Source organism: Ptiloglossa arizonensis, chromosome 2 (genome assembly GCF_051014685.1).
Source record: "Ptiloglossa arizonensis isolate GNS036 chromosome 2, iyPtiAriz1_principal, whole genome shotgun sequence".
Taxonomy (NCBI): domain Eukaryota; kingdom Metazoa; phylum Arthropoda; class Insecta; order Hymenoptera; family Colletidae; genus Ptiloglossa; species Ptiloglossa arizonensis.
This window is the reverse complement of record NC_135049.1, coordinates 7,783,222-7,810,381: the sequence shown is the minus strand read 5'-3', so window position 1 is coordinate 7,810,381 and position 27,160 is coordinate 7,783,222. Positions and strand designations below refer to the sequence as shown.

The window sequence follows — 27,160 nt, the reverse complement described above, 5'->3', positions numbered from 1 at the left end:
GAGAGAGATAGATGGAATCAAAGTTCCATCGATCTCCCTCGATACGCGGTACAAACGAAATTACTAAACTCCAGAGATAGAAGGAAACACTGTTCCTTCGATCTCCTCGTTTAGTTCTGCCAAGCAATTACATTATGGAAAGATTAGGCAAAATTGGGAAAGACGCGACACGAACCGTGCAGTTGGTCCTACTAGGTCTATCCCGTTTCCCCTCCGTGGTTCCGATTCCAGAGAAAACGAACGACGCCTACCACTCCCCTAGAGGAGTGCCCCGTTTCTCCATCTTTACGACGAGAGGGTCTTATTTTGGAGGCTTTCGCAGGGACCGACAAAAATGCCTGCTCCTGTGCTCGCAACATGCCCCCTCTGGAAGCGGACACACCGGAAGAGACGGCGATAGACCGTTCGGACTACTTACACGGCCGGCCACTTGCTTGTACAAGAAGCAGTGGTGACCGGACCGAGGAACGAGGAAGCGAGCAAAATTAATCTAAAGATTGGATAATTGCTTGGCAGATCACAGCCTTAAAACTAACTTATTCTAACTCCAGAGATAGAAGGAATCAATGTTCCTTCGATCTCCTCGTTTAATACTGCCGAGCAATTACATTATGGAAAAATTAGGCAAAATTGGGAAAGACGCGACACGAACCGTGCAGTCGGTCCTACTAGGTCGGTCCCGTTTCCCCTCAGTGGGCCCGATTAAAGAGGAAATGCACGACGCCGTCCACTCATATAGAGTGCCCCGTTTCTCCCAACTCCGCGTCAGGAACCACGCAAAGCGTGGACCTGACTCACGAAGGATGACGAAGAGAGGGTCTTATGGCACAGGGCTTCCGCAGGGACCGATGCGAACACCTGCCCCTGTGTTCGAAGCATGTTCTCTCTGGAAGCGGACGCACCAGAAGAGACGGCGATCGACCGTTCGGACCACCTGCACGGCCGGTCACTTGCTTATGCAACAAGCAGTGGTGACCGGGCTGAAGAACGAGGAAGCGAGCAAAAAGAAGCTAAAGATTGGATAATTGCTTGACAGATAACAGATATTTGTACACGGTGGCCTTAAAACTAACTTATTCCAAGCTTAACTAAAGATCCCACGGCGGTTGCGACGATAGTGTCCTCTTCGTTTTTCGTTCTTCGTTCTTCGTTCTTCGTTCTTCGGTGTGCCTACCTAAGAAAAACCTAAACTCAAGGCATGATAGAAAAATGATGGAAAATAGAAATAAAGTTGGTTAGTGATTAAATACAGTTATGCAGTAACAAAGGAAATAAAGGCAACAATGACAAAAAAATAAACATGGAAAAACAAGTACAAAGTAAAATCAGAGAACAAATAAAATAAATTACACAAAGAAACAATTAAAAACCAAAGAAAGGATTGAGAGAGTGGTCGCCAGTACTGACCACCGCCTACCGGCGGCCAGTACCGGTTACCAAGGTGGGGGGTCCCCCCTTCCATAAACCTAAAACGAAGAGATCCGTCCACCTCGGAGGCTCCAGGAAGAATGAAATTTTAAACAACCGGGGGCTCCTTATATACCCTCCGCAAGGTCACTTACCGTTACCTCCATTGTCTTTGTTCGATCTAATCGAATATTTCAATACATTGATGGCTTTTTAGCCATTATTTATACTAGAACATTGTTAATAATTGTCTAAAATATGGTCCTACGACGGTTGTTAATAAATATGATAAATAAACATCGAGATATTGCGAAATTTGCGAAGACGAACGGTTTCGGTGAATGTTTGTTCATTTCCGCGACTGTTACTAACATTTACGCATGTTCGCAATATTGATCCAACAATGTGCATCTTATTTATGCATTACAAATGATGAAATAACTTATAGAAATTGTGTTTTATCGAGATTCGAGGTATAAACGTGTTTCTTAATGTTGTAAAGCATGGAAAGTAACAATTGATTATTAGATACATTAATTTAACATTTGTTTAATTCTTATAATTTACGTAATACGCGTAGAAGTTGCGTTTTTTACTCAAAAGTGCCCTAATTCAATTAATCGCTTTTCTAGATAGAAAAATCATCGCGATGAATACTCGTAAATCGATGATCGATACGTGTAGCCTTGAGAATGTCAGTTGGATCTTAAGGAAAAATTCCTTCGCGAACAAAGAATATTTCAATAAAATGACGTTTTAAGCCATTATTTATACTCGAAAATTGTTCTTAATTGTTTAAACTACGGTCCTATGACGGTTCATAATAATTATGATAAATAAACATCAAGATATTGCGAAATTTGCGAAGGCAAACGGTTCCGGTGAATGTTTGTTCATTTCAACGATTGTTACTAACATTTATGCATATTCCAGATATTAATCGAAAAATCCTATTTATGCATTACAAATGATTAAGTATCTTATAGAAATTGATATTGATCGAGATTCGAACTAAAAACGTGTTTCATAAAGTTTTAAAGCATAAAAAGTAATGATTTTCTATTTGGTACATTAATTTAACATTTGTTTAATTCTCACAATTTAGACAATACGCGTAGAAGTTGCATTTTTTACTTAAAAACGCCGTAATTCAACTAATCGCTTTTCCAGATTGAAAAATCATCGTGATGAATACTTGTAAATCGATAATCGATACGTGTAGGTTTGACAATGTCAGTTGATTCTCAACGAAAAATTCATTCGCGAACAAAGAATATTTCAACGAAATGATATTTTAAACCATTATTTATACTAGGATATTAATAATAATTGTTTAAAGTATTTTCTTATAGTTGTTGTTATTTATCATGGTAGATAAACATCAAATTATTCCGAAATCTGTAAAGACGAATGGTTCCAGTTATTGTTTGCTCCGCTACGCGATTGTTATTAACATTTACGCATGTTCCGAACATTTATGTTACAATATGCATCTTATTTATGCATTAAAAGTTATCGATACGCCTATAGCAATTAATTTTGATCCAGCTTCCAAGTAATGAGGTGTTTTTTAAAGTTTTAAAACATGGAAAATAATAATTGTTTATTAGATATATCAATTTAACGTTTGATTAATACTCGAAGATTCGAAATGAATACCTCCTCGGCGACAATGTTCTCCGGATACCAAAGTCTCAAATTCGGACATAAATTTTAGAAAATGTTCGAGTTTGGGATGCCTGGTATCAGGAGCACACGCTATGCGAGGAAGTGGCACGACTTCACGGATTCTCAGAAATGACATCATATTCTAAGAATTTCGCGAATTGAGATTTTGCGGGATATTCGAATGAATTTCTAAACTTTCGCTAAAATTTTTCGACGACTTCGAGACTTTGGTATCAAGAGCACATGATACTCGAGGAGGTATTCTTATTTCGTGGATTCTTGGGAATGACGTCAAATTCCAAGAATTTCCACGGATTGAGAATTCGCGCGATTTTCGAATGAATTTCTGAATTTTTGCTGAAAGTTTTCGACGATTTTGAGAGTTTGGTACCAGGAAGACATGATATGCGAGGAAGTGGCAGGATTTCGCGGATTCTTAGAAATGACGTCATATTCCAAGAATTTCCGCGAATTGAGATTTTGCGGGATATTCGAATGAATTTCTAAACTTTCGCTAAAATTTTTCGACGACTTCGAGACTATGGTATCAAGAGCACATGATACTCGAGGAGGTATTCTTATTTCGTGGATTCTTGGGAATGACGTCAAATTCCAAGAATGTCCACGAATTGAGATTTCGCGGGAATTTCGAATGAATTTCTGAATTTTTGCTGAAAGTTATCGACGATTTCGAGAGTTTGGTACCAGGAACACATGATATGCGAGGAAGTGGCAGGATTTCGCGGATTCTTAGAAATGACGTCAAATTCCAAGAATTTCCGCGAATTGAGATTTTGCGCGACTTTCGAATAAACTTCTGCACTTTTTCAAGATTTATCGTAGATTTTGGGCTTTGGTAACAGGAGAACATAATACTCGCGAAGGTAATCTTATTCCGGGGATTTATTGAACTGACGTGAAATTTCAAGAATTTACCGTGAATTGAGATTTTTGGGATTTTCCAATGAATTTCTGAACATTTACGAAAATTTTTCGCTGATTCTGGACTTTGGTATCAGGAGAACATTATATTCGAGGGGGTATTCTTATTCGGCAGATTCTTAAAGGTGACATCGTTTCTAAAAATTATCGCGAAATGTAATTTAGTGGAACTTTCGAAAGAATTTCTGTACTTTTGCTAATGTTGTTCCCTGACTTTGTAACTTTGGTATCCGGAATACATAATAGTCGTGTTGTTATTATTTCACGTAGTTTCAGCAATACAATAGGATCGGGTTAAGGAAATGGAAGCAAATAATAGGCATAAAGAAAGCTTCTGTTGTTACTCGAAATGAATTTATTCAAAGACCTCGTTACATCGGACATACAATTGAATTCTTTCGTTTCATTATCATACTCAAGCATTCATACGCATTCTGAGAATGTTGTGTCTTAAAGTATTCAGTTGTTTCTTATATATTAACTAACGATTGTAAATTCGCAGCCAATTAGCTCGGTACTACCCACGACGAATAATTATTGTTCGTCGTAAGCAATACCGATTACCAGGTCTCACCACGTGGAGGTTGCTGCGAGCGGAGACCCGGAGAGAGATAGATGGAATCAAAGTTCCATCGATCTCCCTCGATACGCGGTACAAACGAAATTACTAAACTCCAGAGATAGAAGGAAACAATGTTCCTTCGATCTCCTCGTTTAGTTCTGCCAAGCAATTACATTATGGAAAGATTAGGCAAAATTGGGAAAGACGCGACACGAACCGTGCAGTTGGTCCTACTAGGTCTATCCCGTTTCCCCTCCGTGGTTCCGATTCCAGAGAAAACGAACGACGCCTACCACTCCCCTAGAGGAGTGCCCCGTTTCTCCATCTTTACGACGAGAGGGTCTTATTTTGGAGGCTTTCGCAGGGACCGACAAAAATGCCTGCTCCTGTGCTCGCAACATGCCCCCTCTGGAAGCGGACACACCGGAAGAGACGGCGATAGACCGTTCGGACTACTTACACGGCCGGCCACTTGCTTGTACAAGAAGCAGTGGTGACCGGACCGAGGAACGAGGAAGCGAGCAAAATTAATCTAAAGATTGGATAATTGCTTGGCAGATCACAGCCTTAAAACTAACTTATTCTAACTCCAGAGATAGAAGGAATCAATGTTCCTTCGATCTCCTCGTTTAATACTGCCGAGCAATTACATTATGGAAAAATTAGGCAAAATTGGAATAGACGCGACACGAACCGTGCGGTTGATCCTACTAGGTCGGTCCCGTTTCCCCTCAGTGAGCCCGATTAAAGAGGAAATGCACGACGCCGTCCACTCATATAGAGTGCCCCGTTTCTCCCAACTTCGCGTCAGGAACCACGCAAAGCGTGGACCTGACTCACGAAGGATGACGAAGAGAGGGTCTTATGGCACAGGGCTTCCACAGGGACCGATGCGAACACCTGCCCCTGTGTTCGCAGCATGTTCTCTCTGGAAGCGGACGCACCAGAAGAGACGGCGATCGACCGTTCGGTCCACCTCCACGGCCGGTCACTTGCTTATGCAACAAGCAGAGGTGGCCGGACTGAGATACGATCAAGTGAGCAAAAAGAAGCTAAAGATTGGATAATTGCTCGGCAGATCACAGATATTCGTACATGGTGACCTTAAAACTAACTTAGTCTATACTTAGAATTAACAGTCCCGCGGAGGATGCAATACATCAGTCCTCTTCGTTCTTCGTTCTTCGTTTTCCGGTATATCTAAGAGAATGTATCTAAGAGAAACCTAAGAGAAACCTAAAGTCAAGGCATAATAGAAAATAGAAACGAATTTGGTTAGTGGAAAAAAATAAACATGTAAATACAAATAGAAATTAAAATCAGAGAACAAATGAAATGAATTACACAAAGAAACAATTAAAAAAAAAAATGAAAGGATTGAGAGAGTGGTCGCCAGTACTGACCACCGCCTACCGGCGGCCAGTACCGGTTACCAAGGTGGGGGGACCCCCTTCCATAAACCTAAAACGAAGAGATCCGTCCACCTCGGAGGCTCCAGGAAGAATGAAATTTTAAACAACCGGGGGCTCCTTATATACCCTCCGCAAGGTCACTTGCCGTTACTTCCATTGTCTTTGTTCGATCTATTCGAATATTTCAACACATTGATGGCTTTTTAGCCATTACTTATACTAGAACATTGTTAATAATTGTCTAAAGTATGGTCCTACGACGATTGTTAATAAATATGATAAATAAACATCGAGATATTGCGAAATCTGCGAAGGCGAACGGTTTCGGTGAATGTTAGATTCACCGAATTCGATACATCAATCAGATACATCAATTTAACATTTGATTAATACTCGGAGAATCGAAATGCATACCTCCTCGGCGACAATGTTCTCCCGATACCAAAGTCTCAAATTCGGACATAAATTTTAGAAAATGTTCGATTTTGGGATTACTGGTATCAGGGGCACACGCTATGCGAGAAAGTGGCACGATTTCGCGGATTCTTAGGAATGACGTCAAATTCCAAGAATTTCCGCGAATTGAGATTTTGCGTGATATTCGAATGAATTTCCAAACTTTCGCTAAAATTTTTCGACGACTTCGAGACTTTGGTATCAAGAGCACATGATACTCGAGGAGGTATTCTTATTTCGTGTTCATTGTGGAAAGAATACTGTGACACTTCAACTTTGAACAACTGTAAATATACGAATAAGTCGACAGATCTCTATGAAACTTCACACTAGTTTACCAAACAGTAGTACCATCTTTAGAAACCTAATAGCTTCATTTCTTATCGAAAGACAAAACTTATTGAGCAACGTATTATAATGGCTTCAAAGAAATATTTAACATTCACGAGGATAGTGGGAGTTTTGACCTTGCTGTTGATTATGACACGCGTTATCGAAACTTAAATCGTAAGACAAGGGGTTAACGATCAAGCACGAGTCTGACACGGACAGGGTTAATCGTTCAAAATGTGCATGCCCGAGTCAGACTCGGGCGGCGATAAATTTGTGTTTTAAGAGCGTTCTGTACGACCTGGCCATTAAAATAAGTAATGTGCGTGTTACTAGGTCTCTCGACTCTCAGCTCTATTTCTCATTTTATATATTAATATATAAACATTGACAAATTCGAACTTCGAAGTATTTTGACGTTCGCACGCGAATGAAATAAAATTTTATCGCGAAAACTGTAACGTCAGCTTATACGCAGTTCGATGCTTTAAAACGTACTGTACAATTATAAATTATTAAGTGTAAATGACGTATTTACGTCAGTAAAGACGTAAGAAACGCACTTATGGAAATAATTACACTTGTCACACTTAATTTTCTGATTTTCACTCTACCATGTTTGAAACGTGAGGTTAGAAGTTTATTATGCGAGATACAACATTAAAATTAACAAAGAACACTTTTTCATGCAGGTGACTAACAAATCTGATGACAAAATGGAATCATTTTTGGTGGTTCAGGTACAAAAATACCGTGATCGTTAAAGGGTTAATTAAATTTGAATAATTGTTGAAAAGAAAAAGTTTTGACAGATTCCTAAAATTGAATTTGTGTGAGAGAATTATTTAGTAAATATACATAACATTACTCATAATTATATGGTCCTCGTTTGAATTCTTCGAATAAAGTTAAACTTTTCTCGAATTTTCAGAATAGAATTAAATTATTATTTCTTGAATATATTTTAATTCGTTTTACATATTGGTGTGTATATAATTTTCATCCACTTAAAATGGTTTACTAAAATAGTGCACAAAAATAAATATGAAAATGAATCAGTTTACTCGCGCAAATCTTCTTGGATTGTATTGAATAATATTTATTAATAACTTGTTTATAAAAAACGGATTGCGAAAAAATACTTTTACCGGTGGAGAACAAATTAGAATACACTATCAATCCAGTAACCATAAAGAGTACGGTACTTGAGCGGTGTCCTATACTATATATTATATAATAGTCCTACAGTATACAATATTACTATGAAAAATTATTTCTTGAATCATTGCAGATAATTAACAATAATACAATTAACGAAAAGGCAGATTATAATAATATGAACACTATTTACTCTTTGATGTGTATAGTTTCTAATATAGATAAAAAAGTATCCTTATTTTCACATACGAAGTAATGTATAATTATATAATATTATATAATAAATTATTATTATATAATATAACACGTATCTATTAATAGTTTTCTCGCGAAATTTTACAAAATGTATTTAGAATAATATTTTATCGTTCCACATAATTATTGTATTATGAACTATGAATATGCGTAAGAAAACAGACTTGTTTGCTATCTGTAACTCGAGAAAAAGCAGCTTAATATTTCAATAGGTCGAAACTGTTGAGGTTTGAAAACGTAAGAGTCAAAACGATACAAAAACAGTTGGTTTATGATTGACAATTTACTCGACGTTTAGCTTTAGATTGCTTCCCTGTTATGAAAATGAATGTCGGTCGGTCTAAAATTTCGTCGACAATTTCGAGGTGTTTCTTTTTCGTGTTGGAAAAAAATATCGCACGACTGTGTGCGTGAGTTTTTAGATTCGTTGGGTCATCGATTCGTTCATATCGTAGCCGGGTAACCGCAGACACGGTGTCGGCGTTGGTCAGTCAGCCCTCTGAATTATTAAAGCCGAGTCAACGCAGCTGCATGTAAATTCGTGTACCTGCCTCCACACCCCTTCAGTCTCCTATCTTCCCCTCCTCATCTACCTTTCTCCTGAAACCTGCGCCCTCCGGCTTTCAACTCGTGTTGCACGAACGCTTCGCTACTTGGCCACTCGACGCTTCGTTTGTTGCTACACGAGCTCTCTATACGTGTACGGATTATTCTTTGTCCACTCGTATGCGCAATTATGTCGAAAACCGTGGTCGAAGCTAGAAGCGTGGTTTTCGTTTTTGTTTCTATGGTATATGAAATTGTAAAAGATATTTATATTAGTTTCTTTGTAATTATTAATTCTACAAAGTTATATTTTGCTTGGGACTAATTATACGTCAGATATGGAACAGTTAATGAAGAATAAATTGTTTATCAACGATAAACAATTGGAAGGCAGTCTGTATAAAGTAATGAAATACTAATATGTTGTTTTGTTACAGTACAAGAATGGTACCAAATTTTATGTGTGTATATTGGAAAAGAAATGTTTCATTACATGTTTAATAACTTGTACATTTCTACTGCAATATTCGGCTTTTCTGTATAATTTCCAACGTGTTTTTAGATAACTGCTTATACAAATTTTGTATAAACTTTTATGAAATTGCGTCTCAACCTTTTTCACTTCCTGACTAATATGAATGTGTGTAACAAAATTGGAACAAAATTGTTTTCCATCTCTCTCTCTCTCTCTCTCTCTCTCTCTCTCTCTCTATATATATATATAATAGCAATTTCATAAAAGTTTATACAAAATTTGTATAAGCAGTTATCTAAAAACATGTTGCAAATTATACAGAAAAGACGAATATTGCAGTAGAAATGTATTGCATGGAATATTGCAGTAGAACAATAAATTATTTATTATAAGTTAACTGTACTCGCATTTTCCTACAATGTTCTGTTGATTTTACAGGCCACTGTAAAGCTTTAACATTGTTTCTGTAATATCAATGAAATAATTTTTCACAATTTTATACAGTAGGTATAAATGCATTGACGCGTTAAAAAATAACACGTGTTTTCAACAATCCGTTTTACATTTGTTGTCACTCCTTCACTTATTAGTTTTGTATTAAAATTACAATTACATTATAATTTCTGTTCGTACCGTGATTATTTCTCCTTTACTCAAATCACTTTGTAATTTTTCACGATTATCTAAGTAGAATTGAACGTAATGTTTAATATTGCATGCACACCATGATCGCTCCTTTTTTTCCTTATGCTGCACTTTTTTAAATTCGAATAATTTTTCTTTCTTTATCATTTGACTAATTGTAAGTACCTCGTTCTATTTTAAGATCAGTGAACTGATATATTAAGAACAATAAATTATTTGTAATTCACAGCAATTATTTACAGCGAGATAAACATTTTAAACGCTACTGGAACCTGATCTTTCGATCGTTGGTCATATTGTTCTGAATTACCACTGCTTTGCCATCTTGACACACTATTTTTCATATAAACTTCATATAAAATTCTTGGAAAACAGACTAAATAGTCAAAAAATTTCCATGTTAATAAAGAAGAAACACCTGCGTAAGGTTACACCAGCAATAATTGTGAAAAATATTAATAATTCAAGAGTGTCCTATCATTCTATCGTTAACTATACCTCGAATTATTTGAATAAAAATTTCAAAGATTTAAAATTGCCGCAGTTGCTTAAAATGTTGCGATGTTTAAATTTTTCGAAGCTTTCGGATGTCACGTAATCCAGTTATTTTTTCGTAGCATGTATGTACTTGGGATTTTCTTTATGTTGTAAATGTAACATATTTTTCAAAATGATCTTGGAATAACTACATGAGTGAATTCTATAGACTCATCGATCTTTATTGACAGCTTAAGGCCATGTCTCACACTTGAAACGACAACTTTACTTTTATTCTATAGCGGATAATCTCTCTCTTCAGAAATAATAGTAATTTCTCTACTTTAGAAATAAAAATCACGTATCTATAGAGTTTTTTATAAAATTATATATACAAACTGTAGAGATTAGTAAAACTTATTAAAAGAAACAAAAAAATGTTAATTCTACCGCAATTATGCAAATTTGTATAAATGGACCGTTTTAAAAGGTTTCATAAAAGTAATACAAAATAAGACATTATTTTTTATTTCTGTCTCTGTTGATTCTTTACAAATATTTCACTCATACATAACATAGTATGTAAACTCTCAACGATGCATATTTTCATTAATAGAGAATTCTAATTGTTGATTCAATTTTCATATATATATATATTAATTTCTTAGGATGAGAGACAGCTATTTTTAACTTAAATATCGTTTATTACAATTATTGGCAAATGCTTGCTTATACAATCAACAAAATTTGATATTTTTCGCTTTTCTTATAAATAATATCTCGAAAGAAATTTTCCTAATTTGTAAGTTAATATTTTATACGATTATACTCACTGTACGTAACACAATAAACAATACTATTCCTTGGATACTTACCTGTTGCTATCGTACTCTCTATACGCGACATTAATAACGACAAATGACAGTTACGATAACAACACGTAAAGCACACCATCTACAACATTCTATAATATTAACATTTATCTATTCCTGCAAAATAAAATTCATTTGCGAATATACATTCACCAAGACTTTCTTATTTCTTGCAATTAGTTCTACTAGTTTGCAGAGATTGTACTTACTCTTTTGAAGCAGTCTGTTTATGCAGAGAGATGCACATAGTGGGGGGTAACCTTCAGTGGCCAGTTATTCTGTTACAATTATCGCTCAGTAGGGCATGAAGGAAGACTTGGAGCAGCTGCTCTTTTTGCTAACCCGACGAAAGTTTCGTGCACCTTGGAAACAATGAATTGGCTCGTTTCCAAAGAAAATCAACCCCTGTGTAATTCGATCGTGGCTCAAAGCTTGAACGTGGCTTCTGCAATGTGTGATTCCTCAATTATAATGCTTCCTCACCCTACATTCTTTGCGCATAGTTCTTTGATTCGCACGTGAAATTAATTGCGAATGCCTATAAAAAAACTTGAGGAAATTAATTTCTCCATTGATCCATTGAAATCAACTCTTTAGGGGCCACTTTTGTAGGAGAAGCGTTTAAAGGCAGAAATACGTTTAATAATTGTAAAAACGAGCTATAATAATGATGCGTTTTTCTTTTAAAATTAATTGATCATTACGGAATTATATACAGAGTGCCTTCCATTCCAAATAAACAATTTCTTATTGGTCGTACGCAAAATATAATTTTATAAAATTAATCATTATAAAAAAAGTAATATAAATTTCTTTTACAATTTTATATACCAGAGAAACAAAAACGAGAACCGTTTCAATTGGATAATTATTTAGAAAAGGTGGGTTTCGATTTCGACGATTTTTGAATATGTTGTAGAAATCAACATTTTACAATTTTGGGAGGATAAAAATTGTACAAAATGGCGAAATTATTCGGTATCTTCAGAACCCCTTCTGGTGTGTTATTGATGTTATTGATTCGTAAACTTGAGACTATTATTTGAAATATAGCTTACGATTTTTCTAAAATTTAATAATTGTAGAAATGGTTGAAGTTTGAAGAAAGATCGATCATATTTACCCCCAAAAATGACTTTAAACGTTTACAAAAAATTAGATAATTAACACATTACAAAAATCGTATGCTACATTGTATAATACTCTATGAAGAATATCTCTATCAAATTTAAAGTAAATCGGTTGTGTAGTTTCGGAGATTTCCAAATTGAAAGATACAGTTTCGAGAAAAACGTAAAACAAGTTTATTCATCGCTGCAACTTCGTTAAATGTTTGAATTTTGAAATATCTTTTTGACATAATATTCTACACACTTTAATCTTTAAGAGAGTAAGAAAAGAAAGTTTGATTTTTTTTGCCTCGTCAGAGTGGTGTCCCCCCTTAAATTAGTTACTAGATAGAATAGATTAGGTTTAAGTAAGGTTCGAGTAAGATTTTTTTAACCTGACCTATTAAGTAAGAAGTTATTAGGTACACTCGTTTCGTCATTGGTTACCATGCCATTGTTTATTGAAACAAGAGATAAGGGGCAATCATGAGCTTACGTGGTCCAATGTAGGTAAATAGTAGCAGCGATCTTTTTGAGGAAAAATTTCAAAAACTAAGGCCGATTTGCAGTTGTGTGTGTGTGTGTGTGTGTGTGTGTGTGTGTAGAGAGAGAGAGAGATTCAAAATGTTGACTTCTATAACATATTCACTAATCGTCGCAATCGGTGAGATTTCCTTTTGTAAATAATTACCTTTAATTATTTCACTGGCTACGACTTTTAAAGCACAAGGTACTATTGTTTACTAAGAAGAGATATCTGTGTTTGGTGCTCACTTTTTCATGAGTTTCTGCACTGTGTTAATGCTTAAAATTCTAAAAGTAATGAAATATGAATTTAGGTCAGGTAGTTAAGAGTTTAGCAGATGTTTAATGTTAAATATTTAAGGAACCGATGCTTCGGTAATATAAACTTGACTAGCAAATGAGTCCGTGGCGTAGTTGGTTTGGGCATAAGATTGGCAAATCACTTTGTTTTTGTACGTGAATTCTAATCTCGTTTGCACAACGTTGAATTTTATTGCCGTAAACTTTTGTATTATATATTCCTTGCAATCTACATTACAATTTTAAAACATGAACTTGAAACCTTGAATATATATTAAAATATTAACTGCCTGGCGTGAAATCGTATATCATTAGATTCGGTACTTCAATTATAAATTAATTTCTATTGATAAGAAATTTAGCGATTTTAGCTCTTTAGTGATAAAGAGCAAAATATCATTTACAGAGTGATATTTGATAAATTTAATAAACAGTTGTTCGTTCTTCAATATTTCTTATTTTCATTTCTATAGTATTGCCAAGAGATCTATAAATACTTACTGTACAAATATGTATACAAGTTTTGGAGTTATGTCCAATACCTTTTTTTTTAATAAATCCGGTATATTATTTTTGTTCTTCATTTTTATAACTACTTGGTAAAATCACTGTTAATCGGACAAGGGAATCCATCACCCACGAATGAGCTCTATGTGAAAACTCACGCATCACTTAGACGTGACAGTTAACCAGTTGAAGCGAAAGCACATTGTCGCGTTACGTGAAAAATGTGATTGCAAATTTGCAGTAGTTTTCAAATAGCTTGAAAACTCACTGTCATCGCCAACTGCATGTTACTCGATGTCTTGCGCGAGAGTCGTGAGTCGTCAACGTTGGAAAAACAGTTCGTTGAAAAAATGCACACACCCAAAGCTCTATACAATATGAATACTCGTAATTCTAGAAATGAGAACATTTTGCAGAGAACATGGAGAGATTGTTATCTTGTAATTGGAATACAAGCGTAAACATATAAACGCCAAAGAATGAAAATATGAGAAAATGATTTTTGCAATACGTGCATTTAAAATAACTTATTTATAGAAAATACTAACGTTCGCTGTAGTATAATTTTGCTGGAATTGTATTTGTGTCACAGTTTGTAATTTCGATCCTTACGCAATTGTTGAGATGGTGATTTGTAGGTAAACCGATTTCAATATATAATTTTCGTTATTTTCGTGATTGAAAATTACAATCGACATTATTAGATACGGCATATAAATGCTTCTACTCCTAACGTAACGGAGATGTAAAAATGAAATATTATGTGTTATAACGTGAAGTGACGCAACACCAGCGTGTATCGCATAAGTGTTTTTACTAGTTTGGAGTAGAGCCAGGATTGTTCAAATAATTTAATACTCGAATGTCATTATTAATTGATGATTGATCACAATGCCATTTCTCAAATCTTGGTTAAAATTAAACAAGGATAATTTTCTTTTCATGAAGGAATTGGCGAAATGCTATTTAAATATTTCTATTATTTATTTTCCGAAAGAGTCATTTCTATTGCTGTAAACACAATGACTGCAAAAGGAAGCTTCTTGCGAGAAACTTTGAATATATCAGTATCTTTTTTATGAAAATACAAATGTACAAAACGATGAGTTTAAAGAATGAGTACCACCCAATTTATGAGTATCCAATTCATATTCTATGTATTTAATCGGTTTCAAAGTTAAAATTACCAATTCTAATTCACTTCGATTAACATACTTTAATTTGGTATGCATTCGTATCAACAATTATACACAATTTATTTAAAAATCGTAATATATAAATGGGACGAAATAACCGCGAATTTTACGAAAGAAACTAGTTCAATCTATGCGAAACCAATTAAAATTTACAATAAGATTAAAAGGATATCCAACGAAGTATTAATTTATTGTAATTAAGTTGATACGAAATAAATATTGACTCTAGGCGGATACTTATATTTGCGTCTTTTTCTTACTTCTGAAAATAAAAATACTTTTTTAAATAAATCGTATACAATCTTTTAATTAAATTCATTCTTGGCCAAAGTACATCAATCGATGTTCAAATTAAAGCAAAATAGAATTGGTAATCCTAACTTTCGAATTTAATAAATACGTAAAATATATTATACATATGAAATTGATAGATATACTTATGTAACTGTACATTCCCCGAATATTCGAATACGGAACAATTTGACAAACAGTCTTAGTTTAAGAGGTTTCGTGTGCTCACGTGTCGCAATAAATAATGTATTTCCGCCTTTATCGAGTGAAGACAGAGTCTTTATATCGAAAGAGAGTGGAGGTCCACTCTTTGGAGGTTAGGTTAGGATTCTTGTCACCGTGGCAACGGGCCAAACGACAGAGAGAGATAACTCCTTCAAAACGCGGGAGAGGACCAGCCAATACATTTTCGTTCATAGAAAGAGAAAGAAACGTTCGAAGATAACTTGAAATAAATTATCGTTGCACGATTATCGTAAAATGAGCGATTCGTTCAAATCCATCTTACACGTTACGTACTATCATCCGAAGAAACTAATTTTATCACTAACCTACGAACGTGCAAAGTGTCTCGACACATGGATGTCTCTTATGATATCTCGTCAATCGGCAAGATCTTTTACAGGTGCACAGTTTGTTTTGTCTTCGGAGAATTCTTTTGGATTTGGTCATCCAGTTATACTACAATACGCATTTCATGTCTCCGTTACAACTTGGTCGAGCATTGGCTTTATTTTAGGTAGAGCAGAAGAGTACCTACCTATATTTTGGGTTTGGTCTGGGTTAGATCTGTGTATTTTAGGTAGGGCAGTAGTAGGGCATAAGTATACCTACTTATATTTTGGGTTAGGTCTGGGTATTTCAAGTAAGTCAGAAGAATACTTATCTGTATTTTAGGTTAAGTCTGGGTATTCTAGGTAGAGCAGAAGAACACCTATCTACATTTTGGGTGATTTCTTCTCAATTCTCATTTGATATTTTGTCGCAAAATAAGCTTCTAATATGTTTGTAAATACTGACTCAATGACTATAAATCCCCTTTATTAGATATAATTTTTCTATCGACAGATTAATTATCAATTAATGGGGTTTAAAGGGTATTTCATAAGAATACTTTCGATGATAGTATAGCTGATCCAAACCTTCGGAGATAACTTGAAATAAATTGTCGTTGCATGGTTATCGTAAAATGAGCGATCGGTTCAAACGCATCTTACACGTTGCGTGTTATAATCCGAAGAAGCTAATCTTATCGCTAACCTATGAACATGCAAAGCGTTCAATTCAACACATAGACAGCGAAAGAGCCATGCGATAAGCCGTCTATCTAATTTCATTGCTTCGCGAACGTTTCAGGATTTAATCGAATTAATGCCGACGAGTCCACGTGAAACAGAACCACGATTAATTCGCTTGAAACGGGGCCGGGCCGCGCCTATGGCTGGGAATCTGCCCGCAAACCTGGCAACACACGGAACAAAGCCGCATAATATACCGAGCAGTGTGCAAACGTCTTTCTTGGAACAGAGAAGTGGTGAACACAGACCTCGGTCCATTAAGCTCGCGTTTATACGCGTCCGTGTATGTTTGTCCTTCGCTTTGGCTTTCCCATCCTGCGGGATCCTTGAACCCTCGACTCGTTGGCTAAAGCTGGCACAGTTTCCAACGGCTGGGAAAATGACTTTTCGTTTCCCCGGGCTTAAATTCTTCCTCGTTAAACGCAACGTTTCTTGCCCGGCTGGAGTAAGTGTTTGTACGACAGATAATCACGTGAAAGCCTTGACTGTACAGTGGTAGGATAGGAGAAATTGAAAAGTAAGTGGAAACCACACTTTATGTAGAATGTATTTTTACATCTCCAAAACATAAAATAACACGAGTTGTCGGAGTGGAAAACTGTTGGGGGGAAACAGAGAATGCTTCGATACACAGCGGACAACGGGTTGAAAGAGGCTCATGGTAAAATTATTTCTGTACCCATTTCTCGAGGAAGTTTTACCTTTTATTATTACCTTTAACTTGTTGAAACTATTTTCATCGAAAAATACCAGTTTTTTTAAACCTTTAACCGGTATATTTGGGGAGTAGGAATCTGAGAGAAATTATTTTTGTCCAATAAAGAGAAGTGGTGTATCACTGATGTACGTAGGTATATTAAGGATAACAAGGGTTTTGCAAACTTGTTAACTCCCATAAGTGACCGTTTTATTCAACGTTTCGACTATACGATTTGTAGTCCCTTTCAGAAGATTTCAGCTGTAAAATATAAATTCTAAAACTTATGACAATATAAGTTACGCTAATATAAATATAATCAACGAATTGTTTTCATTATTGACCTCCATTTAAAAGTTACATATACTTTATTTTTAGTTTCTTCGATTTTGTAATAATAATATAATCTGTATGTACTAAATATTATTTAACGTCACAAAACTATAACCAATGTAAAAAATATCTTTTGTGAAAATAAATAGTTTGTCTTACCTACGTTACCTTATACTTGCAGAAATTTGTATATTAAGAAAAAAATGAAAAATGAAAGCATTTTTCATTAGAATTACGTTTTAAGTGGTGTAATCGAGTTTTAATTTTTGATTGTACAAAAATTACAGTAGCTATAGAGTATTCATCAAATACTATTAGCAAATTATGCTATTGTCGTCATTTTGTGTGCGTGTGTGTATGTATGTGTATGTTCTGCTTTTCTAAGTATTTCAATTTGATTTTTTCCTGCATTGACAAATTTTCGTCATTTTTTCATTCGAACCAAAACTTTGATAACTTTGATATCAAAGGACTATTATCAATTTTATTAATAAAATGAACTATGTACAATAGTTCGTCTCCCGCATAGACACATACATATAAGAACTAGTTTCTTTCCTACTGTCTCACGTACAGTTACATTTTTATTTATCATCGAAGAGGACTAAAATACAATGGATGTAAACTTTTAAAATAAAGATATATTTGTTCGAGCTAAATAAGGGGAGTTTTTCGACAAGCTTGCAATTACTCGAATTAAGTAATTTTTCGCTTTCTTTTGCAATTTCTGTTGGACAATTTAACCTCGATTTATTGTTCTAACACACCTTGTATATACTTTTCAACCAACCGCCGAACGTGCTCGCCTCTAAGTAGGTCTCTTGAGCCACTAGCAAGCCCAGGACAAAATGCACTCCTCTCTTTCCTTTTCCATTTCTCTTTCAGTTTCACATTCTTGAGCATCCGTAATGTTACGGAGGATACGTTTGCGTTGTTGAAATAGCGTTACAAACTTCTGAAAAGGTGATGCAGTCTGTTGGCGCAATATCCCAGGACTAGGTTAGGTGAATCATCCTTTGCTCAAGAGGACGCTACTTCTCTCGAACAAAGCTGACCGTTTTATATCCAATGTTGATTTCAACCGGTCCAGTTGGTCAGAATAGACTTTTGTAGCGAGTTCTGGCAATTCCTTGCGAATTGTCAGAGATAACTTTAAATGAATTGTCGTTGTATGGTTATCGTAAAATGAGCGATGCGTTCAAATGCATTTTACACCTTGCGTCTTATAATCCGAAGAAATTAATTTCATCGCTGACCTATGAACGTGAAAAGTGTACAACTCGACACATAGACATCTCATGATATCTCATCAAATCAGATCATTTACAGGTGCATAATTTGTTTTGTCTTTGGAGAATTCTTTTGGATTTGGTCACTCAGTTATAACACACTATGCATTTTATGTCTCCGTTGCAACCTGGTTGAGAGTTGGCTGTATTTCAGTTAAGATGGAAGATTACCTACCTATATTTTGGATTAGGTCTGGGTATTTTAGATAGGGTAAAAGTATCTACCTATATTTTTGGTTAGATCTGAGTTAGGTCTGGGTATTTTAAGTAGGGCGGAAGAGTACCCAGCTCTATTTTGGGTGGTTTTATTCTCAATTCTCATTTGATAGTTTGTGACAAAGTATCTTTTGTAAATATTGTCTCAATGGTTGTAAATTCTCTTTATTGGATATAATTTTTCTATTGATGGCTTGTTGACTAATTACCGATTAAAGTGGTTTCAAGGGTATTTTATAAGAGTTATTTTCGATGAATCTCCTTCATATTTTGTACAGTTCTAGAATTGTACATCAGTTGACAACGAAGCGTCAACATTACACGATTACGACGAGCACGTCAATCATAAAGCCCCTATCTAATGGGATAGTTATCCAATGATATATTTCGGTCAGTTCTTTCGAACGAAGGAAGTGACTGATTAGACTGCAGTTCAGGCTTCATCGTTCATCTGCTACGCTACTATGAAGTCATTTGATGCGGTGTGTGAACTGTTAAAACTTCTAACGGTACTTTCGGCTCGGTTGTCATCTAAATCATGCCGATGAATACTAAAAAGCATTACCCAGAAAGAAATATTGAATTATACGATATTTTATTCTTATCGCTTCGTAGAAGGTACGTGTCAAAAATGACATTATCCACGATAATTGAAAAATCTCTGCACAATATTCTGCGAATAATTATATTTCATCGAGTATGATTCGATCGGTCGAACCGAACAATAAAACAAATTCAAGACGTTAAGCGTACTGAATAAGTCACGTACCGATAAATAAATTAAAACTACTCACTCAGCTAAAAACTCCCGTTTACATAATGGGTTGGGGGACGCTCGTCACGTTTCACTCATTTCATGTCCGTTGTCCGAAGAATCACAATAGAGTGGGTGAAGTACATTCGAGGAAAGTTTTTCCCAGCAACAGAAAGAGAGGCAAGGGCAATGACTCCTTGAACATTTTTTATCACCCATCGATCAAAGTGTTGTTTCTGGTACACAGTATTAACAATACTCGTTGTATTCGTCTATCGAGGTTCATAAATTTTAGAAGAATTCTATGCGTTTCAGCGCGTAAAACAACTCTTCTAATCGATAATTTTATATATTTCAAGATATGCTTCTTATTCAATTAAATTAAGTTCTGCTTCGTTAGACTAATTTTATTCATTTTGCTTATCACCTAGCTTATTACTTAATAAAAGAAAAAGAAAATCTTCTTCGTTGCACACACAAGTCTTTGGCACTCATCCTCCACGCGTTCGTTCTTCGTTCATCTGTCACTCATCTGTCACCCACTCTCTCTACTACACGCCTATAATTCATTTCCTGAACTACTCCTTTGTTTCGTCGATACATCAGTGTCCAATTGTACCACCAACACTAATAATGATAAATAATTTCACGATAAAATTGTAGAACATTGTTGAACGATTAGCCACTGTTTCAGCCATTTTATTCACTACACCTTTTTCATCGACGTAACGTAACAACCAGACAATAGTAACGATAGTCGTAGTTCTTGAAATCCAAGATATCTTCGATGCTCCGTGTCGTACTCGTAGAATTGTACAGGTTCGTTCAACTCATTGGTGAAAAAAACTCGAGGCGCTACTTCTGTATTCGTAGTGTCGACTGTGTTGTTCGACGATCCACCAAGAATAGGTTTTTACGGCTGACGTTGGAACACAGAGTAGTGTAGCCCGGTATTCCAAGAGCGGCGGCGAATTATTTACTTCTTGGACGGAAATAGAACGACGGGGAATTTATTTATCCACTGTCCCTGTGCGCGGCATCCGACGAAAATATAATTTCCTACGGAAAGTCGATTGTTTGCCTCCTGAATTTCGTTCGTGTTTACGACCGCCCGATTCTCGAAAACTATGGCTTCTAGAATCTGTCGGTCCGAGACTTGTTCATCTCGTCGTCAAACTGTTCCCGTCGTTTCCTGGATTATTCTGGGTAAAGGCGATTAAAAGGTTAACTAATTGTTAGATTCTTTATTTTCGCTAGAACTAGACTATGATTCGATCTCTGCAAAGTGAACGATAGATTCATCTTTGTCACCTCGATATTACGTAGGACCTTCTGTACGAACATCGTACGAGTCGAGCTGTGTCTTTGAAACAACCGAATGTAAAGAAACGAATCGGAAGAGTGTAGTTGCAAACTACATTTGCAATATCTTTTTAAGTCCATCATTCGTGAAGTGCTAACAATCGTACAAGAAGGTTACTCGACCGAGGAATATTGTATCTTCGATTCGAGGCAAGACCAATATGTTTAGAAGAAAACATCAGTGCCGAGGATACACGATCATTTCCACTTTCGAGTGATAAAATCGGCATCGTCGGTTCACTTCAAAACGGGGAACTATATTTTCTCCTTTATCTTGCAAATAAGAAGACCTCAATGAGGATTTCTCGAGTTTCTTTATCCAAAAGCTAAAATAACCGGTTTCTTTTTTAACCAAAAATGTGAAATGCATAGAAATACCTCTGTTTCGAAAACAGCGAAACGAATCAAGTTTCTGTCCTAAATCTGACGGTTCTGAATCTACTGCTGTACTTTGTAGTAGTGTTTAGAGACTTAACCTCAAAATGAACACTAAAATTACGCGTCACGTCTAGTACGAACCCCAGTCAATTCTGTTTATCTCATATTACGTTATCCTAAATCTGACGGTTCTGAATTTGCTACTGTACTTTGTAGTAGTGTTTAAAGACTTAACCTCAAAATGAACACTAAAATGACGCGTCATGTCTAGTACGAACCCCAGTTAATTCTGTTTACCTCATATTACGTTATCCTAAATCTGACGGTTCTGAATTTGCTACTGTACTTTGTAGTAGTGTTTAAAGACTTAACCTCAAAATGAACACTAAAATGACGCGTCACGTCTAGTACGAACCCCAGTTAATTCTGTTTACCTCATATTACGTTATCCTAAATCTGATGGTTCTGAATTTACTACTGTATTTTGTAGTAGTGTTTAAAGACAACCTCAAAGTGAACACTAAAATGACGCGTCACGTCTAGTACGGTCCCCGGTTAATCCTGTTCATCGCGAATAGGGAAAAATCGAGGAAAAGACTGTGACAAGCTGTCGCGAGGGACTACGTAGCGATAGATGGTAGGTATCAGGCAAATTCTCGACGTGACGGAGGAATGAGCGGCAGCGTCGTTCGACAATTGACAATTAGCCGGTTCGGGCCGCTGGGTCAATTGGACCCACGCTTCCAGCTTAGATTCGCAAGTCCGGTCACGTCTTGCCGTGAAATTACTCGTTGGTACGCGCACCGTCGACGCTGTTCTGAACGGGTAACTTGAATTGCCCCGACCTGGTATTAGGGGATACATCCTCCTTCGTGTTAGCCGCGTTCGACCTTCGTTGCTCGGGATCCGTCTCCGTGATTCTCATCCGTTTGAGAGCACTCCGAGCAACGAACGTGACTCGAAGCTCACTGGACAGAATTTTCTTCGGACAGAGACTCGCTACGGGTCAGAAACTGTCACACGTGTTGCAGAACAGCGAAACTCTCGGACAGATCTGTTCCACGGTGGAAATATTCGAAAGACCATGGACTTGATTTTGTATCGCATCGATGGTATTGTTCTTGTTATTTTTCTTATTATTGTAACGTTTCTGTTCCGAAGATAGGTAAAGAATGTACATGTCCCGATGCAGTGATCGCGAAAAGGCTGATTTTAAAACTCGTGTAGAAAGGTATTATAAAATACTGAAATACCTGCACTAAGATTCACCGAGTGACGTAATACGATGTTGATAGGAAACAAATTGGTGGAAGTTTTGCTTTCAAGTCTGATCTCAAAACCTGCAACGGATCTTGAATCGGACGATGTTTAAGATGCACTGTCAGCGATTCAGTGATTGTTCTTCAATGATGATACGGTACAATTCCAGTATAAAACGAACCAGCAGAGATTTGGTAGTGGAATATGGATTGAACTGATCGAGGTTTTTAAGGATTTTTAGAGCAAACACGAGGGTAACAGTTAAGCCAAGTTTTAAGAAGTTTGAAGCTTCACAGCGATTCACTGACTGTTCTTCAGCAATGATACAGTACAATTTCAGTATAAAACGACCCAGTAGAGATTTAGTAGTGGAATATGGATTGAATTGATCGAAGTTTTTAAAGATTTTTAGAGCAAACACGAGGGTAAAAGTTAAGCCAAGTTTTAAGAAGTTTGAAGCTTCACAGCGATTCACTGACTGTTCTTCGGCAATGATACGGTACAATTTCGGTATAAAACGAACCAGTAGAGATTTGGTAGTGGAATATAGATTGAACTGATCGAGGTTTTTAAGGATTTTTAGAGCAAACACGAGGGTAAAAGTTAAGCCAAGTTTTAAGAAGTTTGAAGCTTCACAGCGATTCACTGACTGTTCTTCGGCAATGATACGGTACAATTTCAGTATAAAACGAACCAGTAGAGATTTAGTAGTGAAGGATTTTTAGAGCAAACGTGAGGATAAAAGTTAAGCCAAGTTTGAAGAAGTTTGAAGCTTCGCTTCGAAAATGAATCTAGTTTCGCGTCGCAGGAATAGGATGACGTAGAAAAAGGTTGGGTTGGAACGAAAACATTTAGCTAGCAGATTACGGTTCAAATATCGTATAACAAGCGCAGAATAGTATATATAGCGACAGCAGTGCACGTGGATGTATATAGCATATCCGTGTAGCTTAGTGTATTTTGTATCTTGCTATACCTCGGAAAATGTTAAGCTTTTAAATTTCCTTAAACGATTTTCAATTATTATCCAGGAAAAAGGAAGTTTGAGACACTCAACAATATATTCAAAATTCAACTTCAAACCTACAAGTACTGTATTCTACAGTTGACGTATGATTACATCATATTTTATGATTAGTGGACATACCAAAGGATGTACATTTTACGAATCAATCGCTTCGGATGAATAATAACGATCTCTGTATCTTTTTATGTTTCAGGTGAGTAATCATCGCGAGGAGACACTCGTCGTCACCGTTGATCTAAACAGAAGATTGAATAATTTATAATTATTCTACCGGTGAAGTTCTCCGAAAGGTTTCTTTAATTTTAAGCATTACAGTATCGTCTTTTTATTTGAAAATTTATCAACGAAATCAACCGAACGTTCAAGGTCCACTACCACTTTCGTTTAATAGACAGAAAACGTGTTTTTATGGATTTGTTCGGAGCAATAACGAATAGAGCGGTGATAGCATGTAAACAATATAGTGTCGAGGTGACCTTGAACGACCAACTGATTCCGTTGAAACTTTACTACGCTCTCTGTACCGTATGGCTTACGCCCAAATTCTTCGGTGAGAAGATTATTTATCGTTGATCGTATCGTATATTTGTCAATCGATGGTAGACAATTTTTATACATTCTTTTTAACTAATTTGAATCCAAAGTAGTGTACGATTTATATTCGGATAGTTTTTAAAAAATTTTCCTAGATTGCGGTTCAGTTTACTTATCGAATAAATGAAATAACACGTAATATTATTCGTTACGCAATCTTGTATATTATGTTATTATACGAGTGTCTTGACATCCAGAAAATCGTACTAATTTCGAGAACGGTGGCACAGCCAAATGACTCAAATTTATTTTTAACACGAGTAGTGGAGGTAGTTAAACCGCATGGTAGGGATGACCCTTCAGTGACGTTGAGAGGTCAATTGATTTTACTCGAACAATGGATTTTCGTGAAAACCATTTGAGAAATATTTTCGGTAAATAATCGAATAGACACGATGCAGTTAACTACGGAGAATGACAAACGTTCGGTTGGTTAGAAATTTATGCGAACAGATAATTCTATCGTCATACGTAATCGTTCGAAACAAAAGGCCATAAGACAACTGATTGAATATTCCGTATGGATTTAGAAATTTAAATAACACTCAACGGACGTAATTAATCATCCGGGTCTTTGTAATTCCAATGGTTGTTATCGATCGAGGAGCGAGTTCTCGCGAATCGATTGTTTCGTCAACCCAGCCAAGTGAACAAGACGTTTACACCGCGACGGTTAATCGCTGTTAGCAGCAGTCAACCTCGCGGCTGTCGTGGTTTTTGTTCGAAACTGTATACGAACACGTATAAAGCCAGACATTGCGCGCGGTTCAGTGTGCACGCTCGCGAAACGACATATGGCAGTGCTCCAACAAGTGGCAGTAAGAACGTCGCGCACAGACCTTATGGCCGCGTGTACGTCGTCCATTGTCTGGCCTGACGCGTGACATTATACTTTTGCTTTACGTCATCGTTTTTCCACCGAAAATTCCACCCATTGTCCCGCGCGTTTTATGCGTTATTGCCGTTTGCGTGCCGCCTTTTTCCACTCTTTGCGAACGCAAACTTCTGTCCACTTCTATCGCACGTTTCCGAGCTTCCTACGGAATTGATTCATTTCACCGGAAGTTTCGGCGATCCTCCAGTTTACAATCAATGGAGATTGCGCCGGGAAACAATTGGAAAGTTTGTATTTTAAATATTATAATAATTATTAATTATTCCATTGTGTTTGAACATTTATTATTTTTTAAGTAACGTACAATGTTAAATTACTGATCATTTTTGTACCAATCTAACAACATTTTTCCAAGAATAGTATTATGTAGGTACATATATTATACCATACCATTTTTTCAGATGTTTAAAAAACTTTAAGATTTTTAAGAAACTTTCTCCATTTAACCCTTTTGATGCTAAGACTTCGAGTCTCATAGTGTGCAGAAATATTTTACTGAACGCTCATTGGCCTTCACTGCACGTAGTGCACTGATCTATTAACAATAAGTGTCAGCAGATAACATACTTGTAATACACCGAGGTTCTCTAACTATTTTTTGTTCACGATGCCCTAACTTACTCAATGATTTTTTAGTTTCAATATCTTTTTTCACAACATCTCTGGGCCAACAGAAATACTTAACAATTTTGTTTATTAACCCTTAGACTACTTCTCGAAAACTTGGTGTAACTCTACTCTCGTTCGTCAGTTTACTAGGATTGTTTCGTGGTCAGTCGGATCGATGACGTCAGCTTTGAAAAAAGAAATTCCACAGAAATCCGATTCGTCTTCTCGAAAACTTGGTGTAACTCCACTCTCATTCATCAGTTTACGTGCACTGTGACTGGTCAGTCGAATCGATGATGTCAGCTTTTGAAAGAGAAATTCCACAGAAATTCGATTCGTCTTCTCAAAAACTTGGTGTAACTCCACTCTCATTCACCAGTTTACGTGCACTGTGACTGGTCAGTCGAATTGATGATGTCAGCTTTTGAAAGAGAAATTCCACAGAAATTCAATTCGTCTTCTCAAAAACTTGGTATAACTCCACTCTCGTTCACCAGTTTACGTGCATTGTGACTGGTCAGTCGAATCGATGATGTCAGCTTTTGAAAGAGAAATTCCACAGAAATTCAATTCGTCTTCTCAAAAACTTGGTGTAACTCTACTCTCGTTCGTCAGTTTACTAGGATTGTTTCGTGGTCAGTCGGATCGGTGACGTCAGCTTTTGAAAGAGAGTCAGAAATTCGATTCGTCTTCTCGAAAACTTGATGTAACTCTACTCTCGTTCGTCAGTTTACTAGGATTGTTTCGTGGTCAGTCGGATCGGTGACGTCAGCTTTTGAAAGAGAGTCAGAAATTCGATTCGTCTTCTCGAAAACTTGATGTAACTCTACTCTCGTTCGTCAGTTTACTAGGATTGTTTCGTGGTCAGTCGGATCGGTGACGTCAGCTTTTGAAAGAGAGTCAGAAATTCGATTCGTCTTCTCGAAAACTTGATGTAACTCTACTCTCGTTCGTCAGTTTACTGGGATTGTTTCGTGGTCAGTCGGATCGATGACGTCAGCTTTGAAAAAAGAAATTCCACAGAAATCCGATTCGTCTTCTCGAAAACTTGGTGTAACTCCACTCTCATTCACCAGTTTACTTGCACTGTGACTGGCCAGTCGGATCGGTGACGTCAGCTTTTGAAAGAGAGTCAGAAATCCGATTCGTCTTCTCGAAAACTTGGTTCCCTGAACCATACGCGAAAGTATGCTTTGCACGCTCTATCAATATCCGTTGCGTTCCTAGTAGACTGCAGCAGGAGCCGCTGCAAGATACACGATTACGAGTGGAACGTGACGCCCGCGAAGGTCAAGGTGAATTCTCCGAGGCTTGC

At 36.5% G+C, this 27,160-nt stretch overlaps 1 protein-coding gene and 1 long non-coding RNA gene across 5 annotated transcripts in view; one reads left to right on the top strand and one right to left on the bottom strand.

The window, feature by feature from the left end:
* Positions 1-27,160, top strand: part of Heph (polypyrimidine tract-binding protein 1 heph) — a 739,001-nt gene that overhangs the window by 77,556 nt on the left and 634,285 nt on the right. Inside the window, exon 1 of one of the 4 annotated variants that reach the window (XM_076327576.1) lies at positions 25,194-25,463. The exons of the other annotated variants lie outside the window; for them this stretch is intronic. The gene's annotated coding sequence lies outside the window, so the exon portion shown is untranslated. Of the gene's footprint in view, positions 1-25,193; positions 25,464-27,160 lie in introns of those variants that run through there. 4 annotated transcript variants of the gene reach the window in all.
* On the bottom strand, positions 19,200-20,571 carry LOC143143502 (uncharacterized). Its single transcript, XR_012991168.1, has 3 exons — positions 20,433-20,571; positions 19,761-20,347; positions 19,200-19,517 (listed from the first exon to the last, which is right to left on the bottom strand). It is a non-coding gene; the product is annotated as an uncharacterized LOC143143502 (long non-coding RNA).